This window comes from Tamandua tetradactyla, chromosome 10 (assembly GCF_023851605.1).
Source record: "Tamandua tetradactyla isolate mTamTet1 chromosome 10, mTamTet1.pri, whole genome shotgun sequence".
Classification (NCBI taxonomy): Eukaryota; Metazoa; Chordata; class Mammalia; order Pilosa; family Myrmecophagidae; genus Tamandua; species Tamandua tetradactyla.
In genome coordinates this window covers 104,241,687-104,264,122 of record NC_135336.1, presented here as the reverse complement: position 1 = coordinate 104,264,122, position 22,436 = coordinate 104,241,687, and the positions used below count along the sequence as shown (strand labels likewise).

General features: G+C 41.3%; 1 long non-coding RNA gene across 1 annotated transcript in view; it reads left to right on the top strand.

Annotated features, from left to right (window-relative positions):
* LOC143648105 (uncharacterized) overlaps positions 1-22,436 on the top strand; it is a 55,106-nt gene that overhangs the window by 30,800 nt on the left and 1,870 nt on the right. The window lies entirely within an intron of this gene.

Genomic DNA, 22,436 nt, shown 5'->3' with positions numbered 1-22,436 from the left:
TAATTCCTCGATTTTTACCCTTTCATCTCTTTTGATGTAGGCATTTAGGGCAATACATTTCCCTCTTAGCACTGCCTTTGCTGCATCCCATAAATTCTGATATGTCGTGTTTTCATTTTCATTTGCTTCAAGATATTTACTTCTTCCTCTTGTAATTTCTTCCTTGACCCACTGGTTGTTTGTGTGTTGTTGAGTCTCCATATATTTGTGAAATTTCTGGCCCTCTGCCTATTATTGATTTCCAAATTCATTCCTTTATGATCTGAGAAAGTGTTTTGTATGATTTCAATCTTTTTAAATTTATTGAGACTTGCTTTGTGACCCAGCATATGGTCTATCCTTGAGAATGATCCATGAGCACTTGAGAGAAAGGTGTATCCTGCTGATGTGGGGTGTAATGTTCTATAAATGTCTGTTAAGTCTAGCTCATAAATTGTATCATTCAAACTCTATTTCTTTATTGATCCTCTGTCTAGATGTTCTGTCCATTGATGAGAGTGGGGAATTGAAGTCTCCAACTAATATGGGAGATGTGTGTATTTCTCTTTTCAGTGTTTACCTCATGTATTTTGGAGCACTCTGGCTTGGTGCATAAATATTTATTATTGTTATGTCTTCTTGTTGAATTGTTACTTTTATTAATACCTAGTGTCTTTCTTTGTCTGTTTTGATTGTTTTACATTTGAAGTCTAATTTGTTGGGTATTACTATAGCTACTCCTGTGCTTTTCTGATTCTTGTTTGCATGAAATATCTTTTCCCAACCTTTCACTTTCAATCCATGTTTATTCTTGGGTCAAACATGCATCTCCTTTAGACAGCATATAGATGGGTCCTGTTTTTTTTGCATGGGCAGGCACCAGGAATCGAACCCGGGTCCTTGGGCATGGCAGGCAAGCACTCTTACCTGCCGAGCCACTGTGGCCCACCCGGGTCCTGTTTTTTAATCCATTCTGCCAGTCTATGATGTTTTTTGATTGGGGAGTTTAATCCATTAACATTTGGTGTTATTACTGTAAGGGCAGTGCCTTCTTCTACCATTTTGCCTTTTGGATTTTACATGTCATATCTAATTTTTCTTCTTTTTACCTTTACTGACAGTCTTCATTTCTGCACTCTTCTCCACACCTATTTCTCCTGTCTTTTCCTGTCTATCTCTAGTGCTCACTTTAGTATTTCTTGCAGAGCTGGTCTCTTGGTCACAAACTCTCTCAACCCCCCTCAATTTTGCTGGATATAGAATTCTTGGTTGGCAGTTTTTATCTTTTAGTATCTTAAATAAATCATACCACTGTCTTCTTGTCTCCGTGGTTTCTGCTGAGAAATCTATGCATAGTTTTATTGGGTTTCCCTTGTATGTGATGGATTGTTTTACTCTTGCTTCTTTCAAGATTATCTCTTTCTCTTTCACATCTGACATACTGATTAGTAAGTGTCTTGATATATGTCTATTTGGGTCTATTCTGTTTGGGGTATGCTGTACTTCTTGGAGCTGTAATTTTAAGTCTTTCATAAGAGTTGGGAAATTCTCAGTGAAAATATCCTCCATTAGTTTTTCTCCTCCTTTTCTCTTCTCTTCTCCTTCTGGAACACCCACAACATGTATATTTGCATGCTTTGTGTTGTCATTCAATTCCCTGAGTTCCTGCTCATATTTTTCCATTCTTTTCCTTGTATTTTCTTTTCTTTTTTTGCATGGGCAGACAACAGGAATTGAACCTGGGTATCTGGCATGGCAAGTGAGAACTCTGCCTGCTGAACCAGTATGCCTGCTCCCTATATTTTCTTTTGCTTGTTGGATTTCAGATGTACCAACAATTACATTCAGATTAAATTGAATTAAATTCAGATTAGTGAACATCCACCAGTTCACTAATCCTATCTTCTGCCTCTAATCTAACATTGTAGGTTTCCATTTTTTTTCATCTCTTCTACTGTGCCTTTCCTTCCCATAAGATCTGTGATTTGTTTTTCAGACTTTTAATTTCTCCTTTTTTTTTGTCCCTTGCCTTCTTTATATCCTCCTTCATTCATTGATTTGATTTTTGATGAGGTTTGCCGTGTCTGTTTGAACAGACTGAATGAATTTTTTCAACTCCTGTATCTCATTTGAATTGTTGGTTTGTTCCTTTGACTGGGCCATATCTTCAATATTCCTAGTATGATTTATTATTTTTTGTTGGTGTCTAGGCATTTAATTTCCTTAATTTGTTTATTCTGGAGATTGTTTTCACTTTTTTAACCTAGGATTTTCTTGCTGGATGACTTTGTTGTTTCTCTGTTCTTTGACATTCAGTTCAGCTTATTCTAGACCTCTAGCTTAGGTTTTGTTTAACAGATCAGAATTTTTCAGTTCTTCTTTCCTTGTTTCTTGCCCTGCCTGTATGGCACCTTTTTTCCCCCTTAGGTGGGTCTCCTTAGGTATTAGAGATCTCAGTCAGATTTTCCCAGACAAAACTGGCCTCCTCTCAAGAAGAAAGAGTCACCTATGTCAATTTCCCTGAGGGTGAGACCCAGCAGTTTGAAAGAGTTTCCTATGAAACCTCTGGACTCTACATTTTTCCTATCCTGCCTGGTGTGCCTGCAGGTCCCACCAGCATAAGGTGATGTGGTTCCTTTAACTTCAGTAGACTCTCCCTGCTGGGGACATTGTTGAGACAGAGAAGAGGTTGTATGCTAGTTTAATCACTTCAGTTTCCCAGACCCTGCAGTCTGAATTCCTTGAGGGAGGGATTCCACTTGAGCTGGGTCCCATCCCTCTCCTGGGGTAGGCACAGGCTTCAGACAAATGTACAAACAAGTTTAATTCTGTCCATGCTGGCAGCAGTTTGAGTCTGAGAAGTTCTGCAGCAGGATCCAATGAGCGGTAAGGCCATGGAAACACAGCCACAGAAAAGAAAAGAAAAATCCTTTTTAGAGTTGGACCTCCATTCCTTGGGTTTGCCAATCAAGAGCTTAAGTTGGTATGTTTCTTTGTGTATCTCCAGGTCCTATGTCCCCCCTCCTTTCCTTCAGGGCCCAGACCCTTTCAAGTATTCTGTGCTGTCCGATCAAAAAAACACCTCTGTTTATTTTTTCCTTTTTCCATCAGCCCTGCCCCCTCTGCACCAGGGCAAAACCTGCGACCTCAGCTTCCACTCGAGGATCAGCTGAGCTGGGGGCCTATTTTTAGTAGTCAGAATTTGTTAATTAATTCCACAATTGGAGTTTGATTGTGTTCAATCCCTGCTTCTAGTAAAGTCTCTTTCCTCTCCCCTCTGGGAAGCAGCCTGTGGAGGCGGGGTGCTGGCTGCCATGGCTTGGGGAACTCACGGTTCTAGGTGGGCTCACAGCTGGGCCAGCTTGTCCAGACTGGGGTATGCTGTGTGTCCAGTCAATGATGTGGCCCCAGAATTTGTTCTGTACTGTTCCTGGCTTTTTACTAGCTGCTCTGGAGGACGAACTAAATCCCACACCTCACTAAGCTGCCATCTTGGCTCCTCTCCTCCCTCATTTTTGAAGGACTGTTTTGCCAGATATAGAATTTTGGGTTGACAGTTTTTATCTTTCTGTATTTTAAGTATATCATACCACTGCCTTCTCAGCTCTGTGGTTTCTGCTGAGAAATCCACACATAGTTCTATGAGATTCCCTTGTATGTAACGGAGCACTCTTCCCTGCTGCTTTCAGATTTATCTCTGTTTTTGACATTTCAAAATCTGATTAGTGAGTGTCTCGGAGTAGGTCTATTCAGATCTGTTGTGTTTGGAGTATTCTTGGATCTGTACTTTTATGTCTTTTATAAGAGATGGGAAATTTTCAGTAATTATTCTTTCTGCCCTTTTCCCTTCACTTATCCTTTTGGGACACCCATTGCACATATATTCATGCACTTCATGTTGTCATTCAGTTCCCTGAGATCCTGCTTATATTCAGCCATTCTTTTCCCTGTCTGTTCTTTTGTGTGTAAGATTTCATATGTCTGGTCCTCTAGTTCACTAATCCTTTCTTTGCCTCTTCAAATCTGCTGTTGTAAGTCTCTATTATATTTTTCATTTCTTCTGTTGTGCTTTTCATTCCCATAAGTTATGCCATTTGCTTTTTCAAACCTTTGAGCTCCTCTTTATGGTCACCCAGTTTCTTCTTTATGTATTTCATCTTTTGCCATATCTTCCCTCAACTTGTTGATTTGCTTTATCATGTCTGTTTGAACATCTTTAATTAGTTGCTTCAACTCCTATGTCTTGTTTACAGTTTTAGTTTATTCCTTAGACTGGCCATATCTTCATTTTTCCTAGTATGGCTTGTAATTTTTTGCTGGTGTCTAGGCACATGATTTCCTTGATTAGTTTTTTCAGGAGGTCATTTTACTTAGAGTTTTCTTGTTGGTTGGCTTTGTTCTGATCTATTCTTTGGAATTCACTTCAACTTATTCTAGACCTCTAGCATAGTTTGTGCTTAACTGATTATAATTTTTCATGTATTGTTTTTCTGGTTCCTGCCTTGCCTATATGGAGACTTTTTTTTGATGAGGCTCTCCCCAGATATGACCTACTCATTTTGGATTTGGAGGGTGTAATCACTCTCAAGTTTTCCTGCGGATGAGACGCAGAGTTTCCTGTGAAGCCTCTTGTTTCTGTTCTTTTCCTAGCCCAGCAGGAGACACTTGTCAGCCTGCAGCTCTTACCAGCATAAAGTGGTGTGGTGCCTTTAATTCTCAGCAGATCCTGTCCCTGCCAGGTGTGTGTTGAGACAGAAGCTGAACTAGAAGGTGTGCTTAAGGTGTTTCTGTTTTCCAGCCCCTGGGATCTGAATTCTCTGAGTGAGAGCTGCTACTTAGCTTGGCCCCATCATCCCCTTTTCTTGGGGAAGATATGCCCTTTAGGGAATTATCTCCTTCACTTGACTAGTTACTTTGCCTCTTAGATATATCTTAACTCCACCTTTGCCTGTTTCAGTACTGAAAATTGAAAATGCCTGAGGCTTTCTCTATTAAACTCATTAGAACAGTTAAAAAAAAAAGATAAGAAATCTTTTTCAAATCCAGTTCACAGATCCCACGGTTTGGCAGTCAAGATCCAGAGTTAGTATTTAGCTCTATGTGCCCCTTTTCTCGGGGCGTAGCCCTATTCCAGTATTCAACCAACTCCAAAAGCCTTCTTTGTTTTGTATTTTGTCAGCCCCACCTTCTCTCTGAGTGGAGAAACCTCAGAATTCTGCTCCTGATTGCTCTGGGTTTATCTGTGCTCAGAGTTCTTATTCAGCAGTCCAAATTTCTTAATTAAGACCAAAATTGGAGCTCGGCTGAGGTACATACCCTTGCTCCTAGTAGAGACTATTTCTTTTTCCCACAGGAAAGTATTTCCAACAAAGCCTGCCATGCCAGTGGGGGAGGGGCACCAGCCTCTGCAGTTTGGGGGCTTTGCTTATAGTTCTGTGCTGTGGTCTTAGCTTTTCCACCCACTCCAGAACAAGGTGTGTCTGGTCACAGATGTTCCCCGAACAGTTGTTCCAGATAGATTCTGGCTATTTGCCAGTTGCTCTAGAGGACTAACTAAAATTCCACACCTCCCAATGCTACCATCTTGCCCTGCCTCCAATTTTCTTTTAATAATGGCTGTGTTTAACTGCCTGCTTGAAAAACTCCTAGAAATTTAGTAATCAACTCTTGTGAACTGGTCCAGACTGGCCCCATTGCACCCCTGACTGTACTATCACAACTTACTATGGCTGGGCAGGGTTGGAAGACAGTGCAGCACTGACTGTAAATCTGGCTCCAGTTTTTGTTCTGCCCAGTAATAGAGAAATCCCCATGAGGCCTTAAGAGTGGATTAAGGAAGGGTAACAGTGGAGTAAGAGTTTGGAACCCTTGCTTATGTACCTTACTTTGTTTTCAGATCCATTCATGCCCTAACATGCACATAGCATCTCTACCTGCTATTGGGGTGCCTTATTTAATACTGAACTTGGAGAACTTTCTGGCTGGATCTTATATCAGTAGAATGCCGAAAGTGACAGTCAGAAATTTATTTGACACAGGAGATGCTTGCTCTTCAGCCTCCCTGTGGTATTGTGAAATTGTATGTACCCCAGAAAAGACCATGTTCAGAAAAGATCAGCTAATCCGTTCCTGTGGTATAGACCTATTGTATGTGGCATTTTATGATTAGGTTATTTCAGTTATGGAATGCCCCAGGCTGGGTCTTAATCCTCTTACTGGTATACTGTATAACAGGCTAAAAGCCACAGAGAAGCTAAGAGAGACAGAAGCTAAGAAAGAGAAACACACAGAGAAACTGAGAAACTGAAGTTAATGAAACCTGCGAGAGGACCAGCAGACATTGCCATATGCCTTCCTAATGCTTCAGAAGTGCCCCAAAGATATTTTTTGGGGGAGAATGTATTGTCCTGCTGAATTGAATTGAATTGGCAACAAGCCGAAGAACTGTAAATTTTAAGTTGATAAATCCCGATTGTAAAAGCCAACCCATTTTTGGTATATTGAATTTCATTAGCTTTAGCAAATCGAAGTACATCCCTCCTACTGTGCCCTTGTGAGCCCTACTGGAGCAGATGTGATTGAAGTGATGGATTGGAGGCTTCTCTGCAAGGTACCTGCTGACCTTAGGTGGCTGAACTGCAGTGTATTATTTGTAAATACCTGTGTCACAATAACTAGTGATGATTAGACAAGACGATATTTTTTAAAAATGTAAACTAATGAATTTCACAAAAATCACACATGAAAGTATGCCATGATATACATAGAACAATATGTTTAGAAAAAATGTCAGATGACATAATTTGGTAGGATAAACAATTCTACCATAGATGGAAGGCAGCACCAGATAATTCCCAGCTGACAAAGAGTGAGACTTTTCAAAATTTATCTTAAGGGAAAAAATCCAGTGACACAGCCTAGATGCAACTGTGAAAGCAAGTATGGGAGTTTCTGTGGCTGCTGTAGTCACTGGAATGGTAAATTCTGAGTATGTCCTACTCTTTCTATTCCATCCATCCATCCATCCATCCATCCATCCATCCATCCATCCATCCATTCATCCATCCATCCATCTTCCATCTTCCATCCATCCACCTACCCACAAATGCATCACCCATGCATCCTTCTATCCATCCACCCATTCTTAAATTCAACAAATATGTATTGAGCACAAAAGAGGTGCCAAATATTATCATGGAAGGTGCTGGGGACAAAGCACTCTTTGTTAAGAAACTTGCTGTCTCTGAGGGAAGACAGACGAGAAGAGTTCACATATAGCACAGTGCTAGTACAAAGAGCGCTGAAGACCTGGATTTGGAAGTGATACTGGTGCCAAGGCGAGTTAGGGGAATATGTCTGAGCTCACTGGGTGGCTATGGATTCACATTCCAAGAAGAAAGAACAGTATTATACAGGACTAGGCAGGCATGAAAGGGTGTTTCTAGTCCAGGAAGCTGTAGGAATTAGATGAGGAGGGTAGTGAGATGGAATATTGGTCTTGAGAGAGAACCAGGGCCTGGGGATGCAGATCCTTATAGGCTCAACTGAGAAGTTTGTACTTTTCTGCTGCACAACAGTGATTGCTAGTTTGTGCTCCAGGAACAGAGGCCTTAGGGGTAGAGCTTTGGCCTCCACCCCTGCTGCAACAGAACAACTCCACTTTTGCTTCATTTAAATGTTGAACTTCTACTTGGCATTTTCTTCAAAGAAAAATTTCTACAACGTAGCCTGAAAACCATCAAAGTAGATGAAGGAGAGTCAGGTATGATTCTGACCATAGATGTACTTTAGACACATCCCTCTGGGGTAATGTAGTGGGTTGTTCTAGGGGAGTCAGCATGAAGCCGAGGTTGGGATTCGGGATAGGGTAAGAGGGTAGGGGGAAGGCTCTTGTTACCTTTGGGTTCTGAAAGAATGGATGCAACTACATGGGTGTCTGTAAAGCATGATGAATGCAGTGACAAACACAAGGGGCTGGAGGGCTGTAGGAGATAGGTTAGCAACTCTATCAGGTGCATTAGTGATACAAAATAGTCATGACACCTTTAGGGTTTTGTTTCTCTAACTGTTTTAGTTTTCTTGGCTGCTCAAGCAAATACCATGCAATGGGTTGGGCTAAACAACAGGAATTTATTAGTTCATAGTTTTAAGGCTGGAATGTAGTCTCAAAAGCTGGAATCAAGGTTTTCTTCCTAAGGATAGGTATTCTGGAATTGACTGCTGATGATTCTTGGCCCTTAGCTCCTTTACTGCAAGGCAGTGCACATGGTGGCTTTCCATTCTCTTCTGGGTTCTGTTGAATTTCAGCTTCTGGATGCTTCTTATTTGCTCTCTATCTGAGTGAAATTCATTTCATTTATAAAGAATTCAAGTAATAGTACTAAGACCCATCTTGATTGAGGTGGGCCGCACCTTAACTTAAGTAACCTCATCAAAAGGTCCTACTTACAGTGGATTCACACCCACACACATGGATTACACACCACGTCTATTTTTCCCTGGGATACATTTCCTGGGAAACATTCCTAAGATGTTTTTTTCCTGGGATACATGCAGCTCCAAACCACCACGCCAACCATCAGCCACTGGGAGAGAATTTAACTTATATCTTTGCACAACTTCTCTCGTTTATGCTACAGTGTGAGATGGCTAGCATGTTATTTGAAAACTTGACTGTACTCAGGATTCCTTCATGTTTCTTTAGAGAGGGATGCCTCACTAAGTCACCAGCTGGGAACCTTGTCTGGGTTGATGAGTCATAGCTGAGATGCTGGAGTCTGGCAAGGCCAGCCCCAAGAGTGCAGCTATTCATGCAAAATGGGAAACCAAGGAGAACGTGAAAACTCTCTTACAGAATGTTTCTTCTGTTAAAGATTGGACTTTCATTTATTTTTAAACTCCTCTTATTAAGACCTTTAGAGTTGTGGCAAGTAGCAGGATGTACTCTTCTGTGTGGCCTCAAGTCCTTTTCATCCTTTATAATTTAACATTCAAACAGACATTAAATGGGTACCACCTGGTGGGCAGGTAACAGAAGGAACAGAACTGGGTGGGCCACGGAGGCTCAGCAAGCAGAGTTCTTGTCTGCCATGCCGAAGACCTGGAAAAAAAAAACAAGAAGGAACAGAACTGAGCCATTGTTGGGAAGCGGCCATAGGCAGAGCATGGAAGTTGTGTGTGGAAGTAGGGGGAGGGGGAGGGGAGAGAGAAAATGAAAAATGACTGGAAAGTCAGACATCCTGACTTGCCCAGTGCCATGGTGTGGTGCTTTGAAATTAATTCATGTTCCCACCTGTATAAAAAGACAACTTCTTTGGACACACAAAAAAGAAGAAATCAAGGACATATCAAATTTTTTTTATTGTTCCAGTCAAAAAAGAGGAACACCTCAATATGTAAACAATTTTCCTAACACAGCGAGTTCTTAAAGATATATCTCTTTTTTTATTCTAAAAAATTTTGGCATTGTAGTGATTTTTCTCAATACATATTTTTGTGCTTTCGCATTTAGCATGCTTTCGTCTCATTGTCCGTGCACAGACATAAAATTGAGTAGAGGGAATTACAAAAAGGACCAAAAGATAGTACAGGAGCCAAACCAATACTTTAGCCCTACCTGGCTATTTTTTTTAAAGAATGGTGGAAAGGTTGGCAATATTAACTTTTGAAGCAGACTTTAATTACCTCATTATGATGAAAAGTTAGAAACCTTGGTTGAGTTTTTGAAAGATACATTTCCTTATTTTCTTTCTGTTCAACTCTAAAATATCATTGCTTTTGTTCAGAAAACAAGTTTAATTATTTTATGCATTGTGTTGTTTTGTATCTATAGATTTATCCTCGATTAACTTGCTTTATGGTTTTTCTGGACTTGTAGTTTACTACTATGTGCTATTGATATTCTACCAATGATTCATTCTGTTTCTCACAGATTCACTGAATCATTTCAAAGTACTTGATGTTGTCAAGGACACCTTGTTTTTGTCCAGTGAAAATTATTCTTTTTGTATTCAGTCCTAAAGCCTTAAGAGTATTTTAAGCACTATGATGGGTTTATTAACAAATATTTTCATGCTGTTACCTCCTTAGTTCTGAGATTCAAAGTCTTGTACAATTTAGCACCAGTTGGCTTTTCCCAGTGGGTATTTTATCAAATCCTCCTGTAAGCCTATTCACCCCATTGAGGATGGCTGTCATCACCCCTGGATCAGGCCTTGTGCATGTCCATCTTTGGACCTTTTCCTATGCTAATCCCTCAAACTGAAATGCCCTCCCCCCTGTCTGGATTGCTACCTTCCAAATCCCACCAGTCTTCAAGGAATAACAAGACAAATGTCCCTTGTTCCTCTACGAAAACATTCAGATTACTTAAATTCTAGCTTATTTTAAATGCCATAGCAGTTATTGTACCTGCTCCTCTCTTCATTTGGTTATATTATTTCTAAAACTAGACTGAGAAAGTTAATTAACTTCTTTATACCTCAGTTTCTTCATTTGTAAAATGGGAATCCAATGTCCTTGCTGTGGTTTATGTGGTTGGATGCATTCAGCATGATTCTCGTATGTGGTAAGAGGTTAATAACTGGTAACTGTGAGAGGATAGGCCTATTGAGGACAGGAGATGATGCCAACATTTCTTAGCATTTTTCTAGGAGTTTGTGTAGGATATTGCCCGCTGTGCTGCAAGTGGTCATTAAGTGTTTGTGGATGTGCTGGTTTGAAAGGATGTATGTACCCTGGAAAAGCCATGTTTTAATCCTAATCCCATTTTATAATCCAGCCATTTCTGTTTTAAACATCCCTATTCAGTACTAAATGTTTAAAACTGTAATTAGATCATCTCCCTGGAGATGTGATTTAATCAAGAGTTAGACTGCGGGGTGTTGATTAGTTTACTGGAATCCTATAAAAGAGGAAACATTTTGGAGAAAGCTAGAGAGTCAGAGAGAGCAGAGAATGCTGCAACACCACAAAGCAGTGAGCACACCAGCTAGAGCTTGGGAGATGAAGAAGGAAAACGCCTCCCGGGGAGCTTCATGAAACAGGAAGCCAGGAGAGAAAGCTAGCGGATGACGCCGTGTTCACCATGTGCCCTTCCAGCCAAGAGAGAAACCCTGACTGTGTTTGCCATGTGCCTTCTCACTTGAAAGAGAAACCCTGGATTTCATCGGCCATCTTGAACCAAGGTATCTTTCCCTGGATGCCTTTGATTGGACATTTCTATAGACTTATTTTAATTGGGGCATTTTCTCTGCCTTAGAACTGTTAACTAGCAACTTACTAAATTCCCCTTTTAAAGGCCATTCTGTTTCTGGTATGTTGCATTCCAGCAGCTAGCAAACTAGAACAGTGGATAAGCACTCAGTTAAATGAACATCTATTTGGAATGATAAATACGGTTTCTCAGCCTGTCTTCAGAATATTTTGAATGCAGTGTTGTCCTTGTCTAGTTTTAGTTGGTTGCTTGGATGCCGGAGAATAAAAATACAAGTGAATTACTGGGCCTGGTATATTTGAACTTAATGCACCTTTAAAATGAAATATTTTATATCTCTGTAGAATGTGAGCAGACTCAAGTTCTCAAAACATTTCTGGGGTCAAAATTGAAGATCAAGTATGTGTGCACCTTTCCCTTATTAGAAAACTCATTTTAATAGGTGTGGTAGTTAGATTCAGTTGTCAACTTGACTAGGTGAAGGTGCCTAGTTCTGTTGCTGTGGACATGAGCCAATGGTACGTGCACCTCATCTGTTGCTGATTATATCTGCAGTCGGCTAGGAGGCGGGCCTGCTGCAATGAATGATGTTTGATTTAATTGGCTGGTGCTTAAATGCGAGAGTTTAAAGTAGCACAGCCCAAGCAGCTCAGCATACATACCTCATTTCAGCACTCGCAGCTCAGCCCAGGCCTTTGGAGATGCAGAACGAAATCACCCTGGAGAAAGTTGCTGGAACCCAGAGGCCTGGAGAGAAGGCCAGCAGAGACCATCCTGTGCCTTCTCATGTAAGAAAGAACCTCAGTTGAAAGTTAGCTGCCTTTCCTATGAAGAACTAATGAAATAAATCCCCTTTTATTAAAAGCCAGTCCATCTCTGCTGTGTTGCATTCCGGCAGCTAGCAAACTAGAACAGATTTGGTACTGGAGAGTGGAGTGCTGCTGCCGTTTGCAACTACCAGATATGTTGGAATGGTTTCTTGGATGGCTAAGGGGAAGTTTTTGGAGGAAATGTGAAGAGAATGATGGAGAAGTCCAGGAGTGCTTGAAGAGACTGTTGGTGTAAACGGAACCACTACCAATCTGAACAAAGGGGGACACAAAAAGGACAAATTGGAGCTTGCTGAGTGAGAACCATGGAAGCTCAGGTCTGAAGCCAAGAAACCTCGGCCAGGAGAGTGGACCCACCCATATACATGGAGAGGGTGAGTTTGCCCTGAGGGCAGAGGATGAGTCTCCCATCTCATTGCAGTGGAAGAGTTGTGCCACTGCAGGCCTTTGAGAAGGTATAGTATGCTCCTTGGGGACTGGGGAGAGCCTGGCTGCCACCACATGGAGGGGCTAAGCATGTGCCCCGGAAATGGCAGAGAGTCCAGGTGTGGACCCGACGCTTGGAAGGGGTGGAGCCAAGAAAAGATGGTCTCCTCAATGTCCCCTGAGGTTGTTCAGAAAGAGGCAGGCCACTGCATAGGCCTTTGGAAAGGGTGGGACTGCCACTTTTTCCAAAGCCAAAGGGTAAATGACTTTCAGACTTTGAAATTCAATGGAGGTTGCCTGGCAGGTTTTCAGAACTGTTTGAGTCTTGCGACTCTTGTGTTCCTTCCAGTTTCTCCCTATGGAAATTAAAAGCTGCCTCCTGTGACTATCCTCCTTTGCATATTGGCACTAGATAACTTGTTTTGAGATCATAGGTCCACAGCTAGAAGAGAATTTTTTGCACCTTAATATTGTTTAAGGTGATGTATATAGTTGCCAAGTTGACAAGGGGTGGACGTGTGGTAGTTAGATTCAGTTGTCAACTTGGCTAGGTGAAGGTGCCTAGATCTATTGCTGTGGACATGAGCCAATGGCGTATGAACCTCATCTGTTGCTGATTACATCTGCAGTCGGCTAGGAGGCGTGCCTACTGCAATGAATGATGTTTGATTTAATTAGCTGGTGCTTAAATGAGAGCGCTTAATGTAGCACAGCCCAAACAGCTCAGCATACCTCATTTCAGCACTCGCAGCTCAGCCCAGGCCTTTGGAGATGCAAAATGAAATCACCCTGGGGAAAGTTGTTGGAACCCAGGGGCCTGGAGAGAAGGCCAGCAGAGACCATCCTGTGCCTTCTCGTGTAAGAAAGAACCTCAGTTGAAAGTTAGTTGCCTTTCCTCTCAAGAACTAACGAAATAAACCCCCTTTTATTAAAAGCCAATCCATCTCTGGTGTGTCGAATTCCAGCAGCTAGCAAACTAGAACAGTAGGCATAGATACTGGAAGACTGATGGGTGTTCAAATGACACCCCAGCTGGATGACCCGGTTCTAAGGGCTTTGCTTGATTTAAATATTTCCTGACAGTTACTGTGTGGTAAGAATGAGAGCTTCCAGATCAAGAGGAACAAGAATGTGCACAAAGATTTTGCCACCAAACCAAATTCAGACTTACCATCAATTCATAAATTCAGGATGAAAAAGAGTATTGAAACTTTGGCACTGCTGTGGACTTGAGTCAATGAACTTTCCAGACCAAGTTTTCTATCTTAGGGGATGGCTCACAGAACAACCTGTGATTTTATTGGGCCTTAGGAAGAAAATTCAGGGTTTAGTATTGTGCTGTTTTATTGGAAAAGGAAAATACAATTAATTACCTTTCAACGAACAGAGGAGAAAAAGAGCAATATGGCTAAAATAAAGCAGTTGAATAAAATGTTCTTATGATTTAGGCTTCTTGCTTCCCTAATTATGTTCTGCTTGGTTTAATATTATAATGTTTCTGCCTGGGGCACTGAGACACATGCTTCTGGTCAGGTAGAGCTGGATTTGGTTAAAAAACAAGTTACCGACTACCTACTGGAGCTGATTGCGAAGGGCATGAATGAGCTGGCAAGGTGCAGGCAAGCACTTGTTTTCTGTCAATGATATCGACCTTCATCTGGGCATTTCTCTACTGCAGAGGAGACCCTGGTCCTTGTGCAGTGACTCCTAGCTTCCGTCTTCCTAACTGCTCTATCTGCTACTGGTATGGTGGCAGGGGAGAGGGTGTAGGATGTGGTGGGTAAGGGGCTGCTAGGGACAAGAATATTGATAGTGATGAAATTTCACAGCTGCCAGCAAAGGAATTAGTGAAACTATTAAAACAGCTAAGGAACTTGAAGCAAAGCCCCTGGGAACCACCTAGTGTAGGAGTGATGTAGCCTACGAGAGATATTAAATAATAGAATCAGAGATCATGTGGATCAAACACTTGTGAAAAGATGAAACAGGTTCAGAGTGGTTGAGTGATTCATCCAAGGGCACACGGTGCATCTGGGGGCAGAACCAGAACTAGAATCCTGGTCTCCTGAGTCTGAGTTAATGCACCTGCAAGACACAAACGAGAGGCCAGGTTCTGACCCACAGCCTATGGATTTAGGGAAGCAATATGGTACATTCTAGAAAGAATACCATCCTGATGGGGGTGGTGGTGGGGGGATGCTGATTGTTATAACTTTGATGTTTTGGAAATTTACTCATGTGAACCAGCTTGTACTTGATTGGGAAGGATAAGTGTGTGTACATGCGTGTGTGTGTGAGAGGGTTGGAGTAAGAAAGCACCATTGAAAAGGAAATGGTTTGAAGATGCAAATAGGAAAGAACCATACAGTAACAAGTCATATGTCTACAGTTGCCTTTTGTAACTTGAAAATAACTTGGAAGTAAAATAATCCAACAAGATTCTTTGGGTTGTGGAAATTTCTCATTTATGCCCAAATGCCCCCATACAGACAAGCAAGTGGACCAGATACAATGCAGACTTTGAGGTCTGATTTGGTCCGAGACATGCAATGTGGGTGTGACTCAGAGATTTGAATAACAGTGTCCTCTCTTCACTTGCATTCTCATCTCCTTGAGCACCACCATGTAAAAATTTCTAAGCAGAGGGGTGTCCAGCGGGATTGCCACACGATGGTCTCTGGTTGGCAGAGTTATTCCTCCTAAACCTATGTGGCTGGCCTGAATTTAATATTGACTGCTTCAGTTCTAAATTCCACTTCAAATTTCACACCAATGTAAATGAGACGATTTCTAAGTACAAAGGCAGATGGAAAAAAGGCAAGTTCAAGGAGAAACAGTATTCTGGAGACTTTGCATCTCGGGGCTAAAAGCACACCTCTGATTGAAAGTTGGGTTTTAGAAAAGAATTTGTAATGAAATTTTTTATTGTTTTTGTTTGTACCTGGGCTTATGATTAAACCACTATTTAACTACTTGTTTTGGGTCAATCTTATTTTTTTTAGGTACAGTTTATTTAAGGATGAAGAAATGGCATCTCTTTGGACATTCATTACATAGGTAATGCAAATTTAGTTTTGGAATGTTTTAAGAAGAAGGTGAGTGTAATCTGGATGTGGTGGGATGAATAGTTTAGTTAGGAGCAGTTTGGCTGCCTAAGTGCATACCATTCTAGGAAGATGAGAAATGGGGCATCCTGCACCTGGACTGCTGACTGAGTACCTGTTTGGGTGATGCTTTATCAACTGGGTTACCCCGAGGCAGTCTGTAGGTGGAGCAGCCCTCAGCAGCCTCAGCCTCCTGGGGTCTCTGCCAGGCCTCCTAGCAGGCTGCAGAAGAGTGGTCCATGCTGGCCAAGCTTTGGTGGTTGCCATGGTAGCAGCCCTGCTGGGTCATGTGTTAGTGAAGGACTGGCAATACTACCAGGCTAGAGACTCTCTGCAATGTGTAACATTCAGAGGACAGGAGGCCCCAGGCCCTAGCTGGCACCAGATTTCTTCCCCAGAGCACAATGTGCAGCTGGAGGGAGAGGAAAGACCTCTTTGTCAACTCAGGCATATATTTGGGTCATCATTTCAGATTCCCATGCATGTAGGAGAGGGCACCATTGTCCCCGTTGGCTCTAGTTTCAGACAAGGAACTACCAGGCTGAATAAAGAGTTCCAGGACCTTCTTTGGCAAGCTGCCCAGTCTCATCAATGTTGCAAAAGAGATTATCTCACTGGCTGAGTTGGCATCCTCATCCAACCGTCCTTTCAGCACAGACCTCATTTAGTATATGCTTACCTTGTTAGTCACCGGGCTGATGCCATATGAGGCCAACAATTCCTCATAGGGTCTCAAGGAGGGAGCAGGAATAAAATATTTTACCTGTTAGTCCTCAGGCTGCCTGGTTCTGAACATATCACAGGGTTAACTAAAACTGGTGATGGATTAAGGATTGATAGGACCAAGCCCCACAAAATAGGTTGCTAGATTGTGACTACCACTCAAGAATGGGATGAACTCACAAAGGTGGGTGCCAGGAGAGATAATTTTGGTGGGGAGCTGAGGGAGGAAATTCATAAAGAGCAGCTGGGTAAGATGCTTGGCTGATCATCTGCCCTACATGAAACCATGCAAGCACCTGGGGAATTTCCCAGTGTGGAAATCCAGAGTAGCTGCTCGCAAAGATGATTATTCTCCTTTGATGGCCCTGCCAGAGGGACTGGAGGGGATTTGGAGTGTCTCGACCCAGGCAGCAGTTTTACTGAATATGGGTGGGTATGATCAGACCAAGCAGTAGGACTTCCTTGAAGAGTGGAAACTCAGTCAGACTATCCAGAGAGGCTCTAGCTATCACCTGATGAGCCAACCAAGTCTGTGCCCACTGCATCACAAAACCAAAAATTGAGAATTTCTAGGGTGTAAAGGATTAGATATTTTTTCTTTTTAAAGCACTGAGGTGGTCACCTTAGGAAAATCAGAACTTTATTGGACTTTCTTATACTTATTCTAAATATTTATGCTTCAGTGTTTTATTTTGATTTTCATTTAGGAGGAAACACCCTGGTGCTTAATTGAGAAGGTCTTAAGTCTGTAGAGTCATCATCCCTGACCTGGTGGGCCCTCTGGGAGGGTAAGGGTACTGGCCTAGGTAGGCTCTAAAGACACAGGGTCCCAGTGAACACTTCTGGGGAATTGGTGTCTAGAAGGGCAGGAGCCAGACCCCAGAGGAAGAGACTGTCCCAGAGAGCCCATAACAAGAGTGTGTGGCCAAGGCTTCTGGGCTGCCCAGGGAGAGAGTATTGTTCCTACCTGCTCCCAGGGGCTGCAACGTTGAGAGGCGATGGCAGAATGGCACCTGTTATGGCTGGATCTGAGGGGAACATTCCTTCCCCTTCTCTAAGAGTATCAGCAGAAGATCCAGAGGTTCTGTTGATGCAAAACTGATAGGAACCCAGCTCTCTGCACTTGAGGCCATCTAGTTCTGCTAGTCACATTTATCAACGAGAAACCTAGCACTGATGTACCCTATAAGGCCTTCAGGCTCAAATGGGGTTTCAGTAGCCAGAGAGGTCTGATTTTAGGTGCCTGTGATATCTTTCTCCTTTGGATAGATGTTTTATGGTTTCTATCAGAATTTTTAAAAGATGATGAATTGCATGTTTATTTCACCAGTGCCTGTTGGTAGCAGATATTTACATTGCCTGAGAAAAACAGCCCTTCATATTTTTATAAAGATTGGCTAGTTGATATCACAGTATTCGTGCTTGGTGTTAATTCAATGGTCTCTGAGCTCTAATCTTGATATGGTCAAACTATACTTTGTTAGCAGGAACATTTCATTCCCTGAAATCAAGATTTGTTGACTCTGGTCACAATTCTCTGGCTGACTTTAAAGCATGTTAAGGATGCTATCTAGGGATATGTCTAAAAATAACTTTATAAATGCCATTTTCATAGGTGATAAATTTTCATCACTTAATCATGTTGACCCCAATTAATGATTCTTGTGTGTCTTAAAGTATTTTGCCTTCTTTTCCCTGGAATTCTCTTATTTGGTGTAGGTGGAGGCATGAAGCTCTCTTTCACCAGGCAACAAGGCCAAGTAAAAGTTTGACTCCTTTTACATTTATTTAAGTTCTATGGTGCTGAGCTTTGAGACTTTTCTCTCACATAGTTGTTATGCTTTTTCATGCAGTTGAAAGACTGCAAACTTTTTGCATAATCTGCTTTATAGATACCAGTCCCTACTGAGTGTCACACACAGGGCCAAATCTATCTCAATTTCTATCATTTACCTGCTGGCAGTACAACATCACAATGGTTTGTTGTGAAACTTTTTTCTCCCACCTAAGATCCAGGAAAGCATTCATAAGAGAACTTGATATATCTTTCAATAGAACAAAAAAGATAATCTATCTTGGCTTTCCTATATTGGACATAGGAAATATTTCCTTAGAACACAAATAAGTTCAGCTGAGTGATACTAGAGAATGTCATTTTATAATGACTGATCTAAAAACCCATTGTCTGAATTTCTTCAGTCCAGTTTTTCTGTAATTCCCAATCTTTACCTTGTGCTTCAGACCCAGAAAGCAGCTAACGATCCACAACCCCCTTTATGATCCCTCTGTTCCCCCCTGGGCTCTTTTCAAAAAATCTGGTGGGTTTCCAAGAGAAGCAGTTAATCCTTTCCTCCTTTGTTAAACTTTTAGCTTCATGGCTAGAGAAAGCCAGAACCAGTACAATTAAACACAAGCAGAAGTAATCCAAGGTTCATCTTCGTCACTTTGCTCAATTGTGGGCTAGAAAAAGCTAGCAGGAATCCTAGCCTAGACATCTCTGCAATTTAGTCTCACTAAGACTATCCATAGAGAGAGGCCATGCGGGTGAGGGGAAGCTGGCTTGATGGGTGGCAACTGCTACAAACCCGTCTCTGCCCCACTGAGCAGATGTCCATAGACCCCACTATCTACATATTCAAATGCTTATAGATCCCTGTGAAGACATGTCATTCCCATTTTTTATTATTCATGAATGTGTAGTTTTATCTTATCACTTTCTGAGTTGGCCACTGAATCCCTAACAGTTTATCCTATTTACCACTCTGAGAGAGTGGCTATGAAAAGAGGGATTCTTTCTTTGAGGGTCCTAATGTATGACTAGGCCATCAAAGTCAGGGTAGCCATTGTCTATCTTATCAAAAAAAAAAAACTTCTGTTTTCCCTTTAAACAGACCTGTGAATGATCACAGCAGATACTGGAAAAGAATGAAGTCTTCTAAGAGGCCCAGGAATCTTGTACAAGGGTCAGAAAACTTCTATAAATGGCCAGCAATAAATATTGTAGGCTTTGCCAGACATATGGTCCCTACTCAGCTCTGCCATTGTGGTTCCAAAATAGCCATAGGCAATGCATGAACGCTCGGGTGTGGCCTTGTTCCAGGAATACTTATTCATGGACATGGAAATTTGAATTTCCTATAATTTTCACATCACAAAATATTTCTTTCTTGATTTTTTTTCAACTATTTAAAAATGTACAGATCATTCTTATCTTGCAAGTGGTGCAAAACAAGCAATGGGCCAGATTTGGCTAATGGATTTCGTTCATCGACTCTCTGTGTTCTTGAAAGAGCCCATGGCTTAGAGCTTCATAATTGGATCCTAGACCAGGATCTATGATTTACTGGCCTTGTAACCTTGGGGAAGTTGCTCAATCTTCCCAACCCCAGTTTTTCCATCTACAAAATATAAATCATAATACTCAAACTCCCATAAATTATAATTAAATAAGATAATTTGTGCAAGTGCTCCAACTGCTCAAAGTACCACACAATGTGGGGCACGATATTGTTCCATTGTCATTGTACATATTGTGCTTTGTCAACATCTCTTAGTCTCCTTATAGAATTTTGACTTCTGGATGACATTTTTCATCAAAATCACTCCAAGACATTGAGAACAGAAATATTAAGAAGAAGTGTGTTCTATTCAATATCAAATTAAAGGATAATATTTTCTTAAATCCACATTGGCTATAAAGTCTATAAACAGAAATCATATAATGTATCACCTGAATCATATAATGTATCATCCAAGTCAAGGAAACAAAGACTGAAAATTAGTCAGACAATTGGCAAGCTGCCTTGGAAATGACTCACTAAAAATATTTCAATTGTGCTCTCTTGAATCACTCAGCTAATCAAATTATTTTTCTATTTTTCTGGTGAGTTCAGGAAGTTTTCTGGTTTGTTTTGCTCTCTTTCTCAGTCCATCAGCTTCCACCTCTCTAAACAGTTTCTGAGCATCCTAAAGATGCTGGCTTAAATCTGAATAAAAAAAAGCAAGGTGGGGATGGGGGAGTGGATAAAAGAACACTGAAATGTAAGAAAATGTTGGGAGGAAAGTTATAAGAATGTTGCTCTGGAGACTTAAAAATTTAGGCTTTTAAATGAAGTCACAGTAATTTTTAAATTAGAGTGTAATGAAAAGTAGACATTTCAGAGCCCTATTAGGTTAAACCTTCAAGAGAAGATTGTGCTTAAGAAATTCGTTGATATTTTTAGAGACAGTAGCTGGATTTCTATTAGAGAACATAAGATATTGAGTTAAATCAAAATATTTGGAACTGGAGAACTTGTGAAAGAGCAAAAGGGAGGGCAGATGGATGTAAGGGAATGAGGAAAGGAAGTTCTGCCTTGTGGTAATAGAGTGGCTCTATAGGGGACAACCAGGCTGTCATGTTCAGAAAGAATGGAAAAGCAGTGACTTGACATTATAGTAACTGCAAATGTGTTCATGCAAAAGACTATAGTTCAGCCTGGGGACAGTGGAAGTCATGAGCAATTTATCAGTTACATACAGTTGATTTATAAACAAATAGGTGTGCTTTCATTTGGGAGGTGTCTTGGGGTAGATAGAAGTGAGAATCCAAGGGACTCAGCAGTCTTTGGGGAGAGCATACTTCCAGATGTTCCTGCCTTTTCCTCCAGGACCATTTTGCTCTGTCAGACTGGAGTCAGCTGTGGCAAACTGCAACCCTTTAGTTCAAAGTTCTTGTCTGGCTCAAGAACCCCTCCATGCTTTTATGGAAAAGTGACTCGAATGCACCAAATAGATGGACCAAAATATCAAGTTGAGAGCAATCCTCATTACTTATGGGTATTGTAGCATGAAAATCGACTTGTGTTATTTTCATAGTACTTGATTTGCTAAGAAGGAGTGACTAAAGAAGGCTATTTTGTAATAGAATGGGAAAAAATTGTGGGGTCATCTTTGATAAACCATCATAATGAAAAACATCATTTGATACTTGCTGCTTAGAAAATTCAGTCTTAACTTCTTTCAGTTCTAAATGTTAAGTTTTGACACAAAATACACTGTTAGACTGTGTTATTAATAGTTGTAGAAAAATAGACATGTTTGATAGGGACAGTCTAGTAAAAGTTTCTTCTGGAGCAGAATTCCTCATTTAAAGATTGAGAGGCTCATGATACAAAAACAAGATTTGGTTCATGTTCTGTCTCCAACTACATTGACACCAAAGACAGTAAGAAACAGGGAGAGACCTCACATTGGATACCTTGACACAGAGACAGAACTGACCCCTGTGAGTGACCAAAGTGTTGTGAAGTTTCTCCATTTAGTTGTGCTAAAAGGGAGGCAAGAGATGGTCAAACCCGAAGCTGCTCGTTCAACTAGACAAAAGGGTGTCTGTTGTCCTTTAGACCTTAGTAACAAATTTTTAAAAGACCCAATGAATCTTCAAGAGCGAAATAACCAAACTTTTCAAAGCCCCCCGTGATCTTGCTTTGTGCTACCCACAACCTGGCTACAACAGGGCTGATGCCTCCAAGCCAAGAGCTCCCTTCATAAGGCTTTGGTAGAGGTAAGGCCACTGTACCTCCCCACAGCCTCGCAGGAAGTGTGCTGGGCTCCCCTCCCCTAGTTTTTAGAGTGTGTGGAATGGATAAATGACTCAACAGATACTCAGTGCAGAAAATGAAGTGCTGGCCAAAGGAAAGGGCTATGGACAGTGGTCTTGTTTTCCATGAAGTCAATGCCAAGAAGCAGTTGTACTGATGCAAGTTCTCCAAGGTAGGAGAAGAGAGGCCTTGATGTCAATTTAGGAGCCACTTTCCTTCTCTCTGGGACATCATTTTTGGTAGATTAGGTCCTCAGATAATAGCAAGGCCTGTGCAGTCCAGTCAGGGAAGGCAAGGGAAGCGGAGAGGGACAGCTAGTTTGATCTCTTTGACCTACATGGTGCAAAGCCTCAAACTGAGCACAGCTGTAGGAGCTGAAAATAAACTTGGATCCATTCACTGAATATTTATGATGGGCAACTGTGTTAAGGAACAAACAGTTTATAAATGTGAAATTAATGTAGAAGATCTGTCACAGTGAAAAATCTCTACCTGCCCCTGAGGTTTTGCCTAAGATTCTTTCTTTTCTTATGTATTTTTTCATTTTGAAACTTAGATTTTCAGTACAAAATACCCT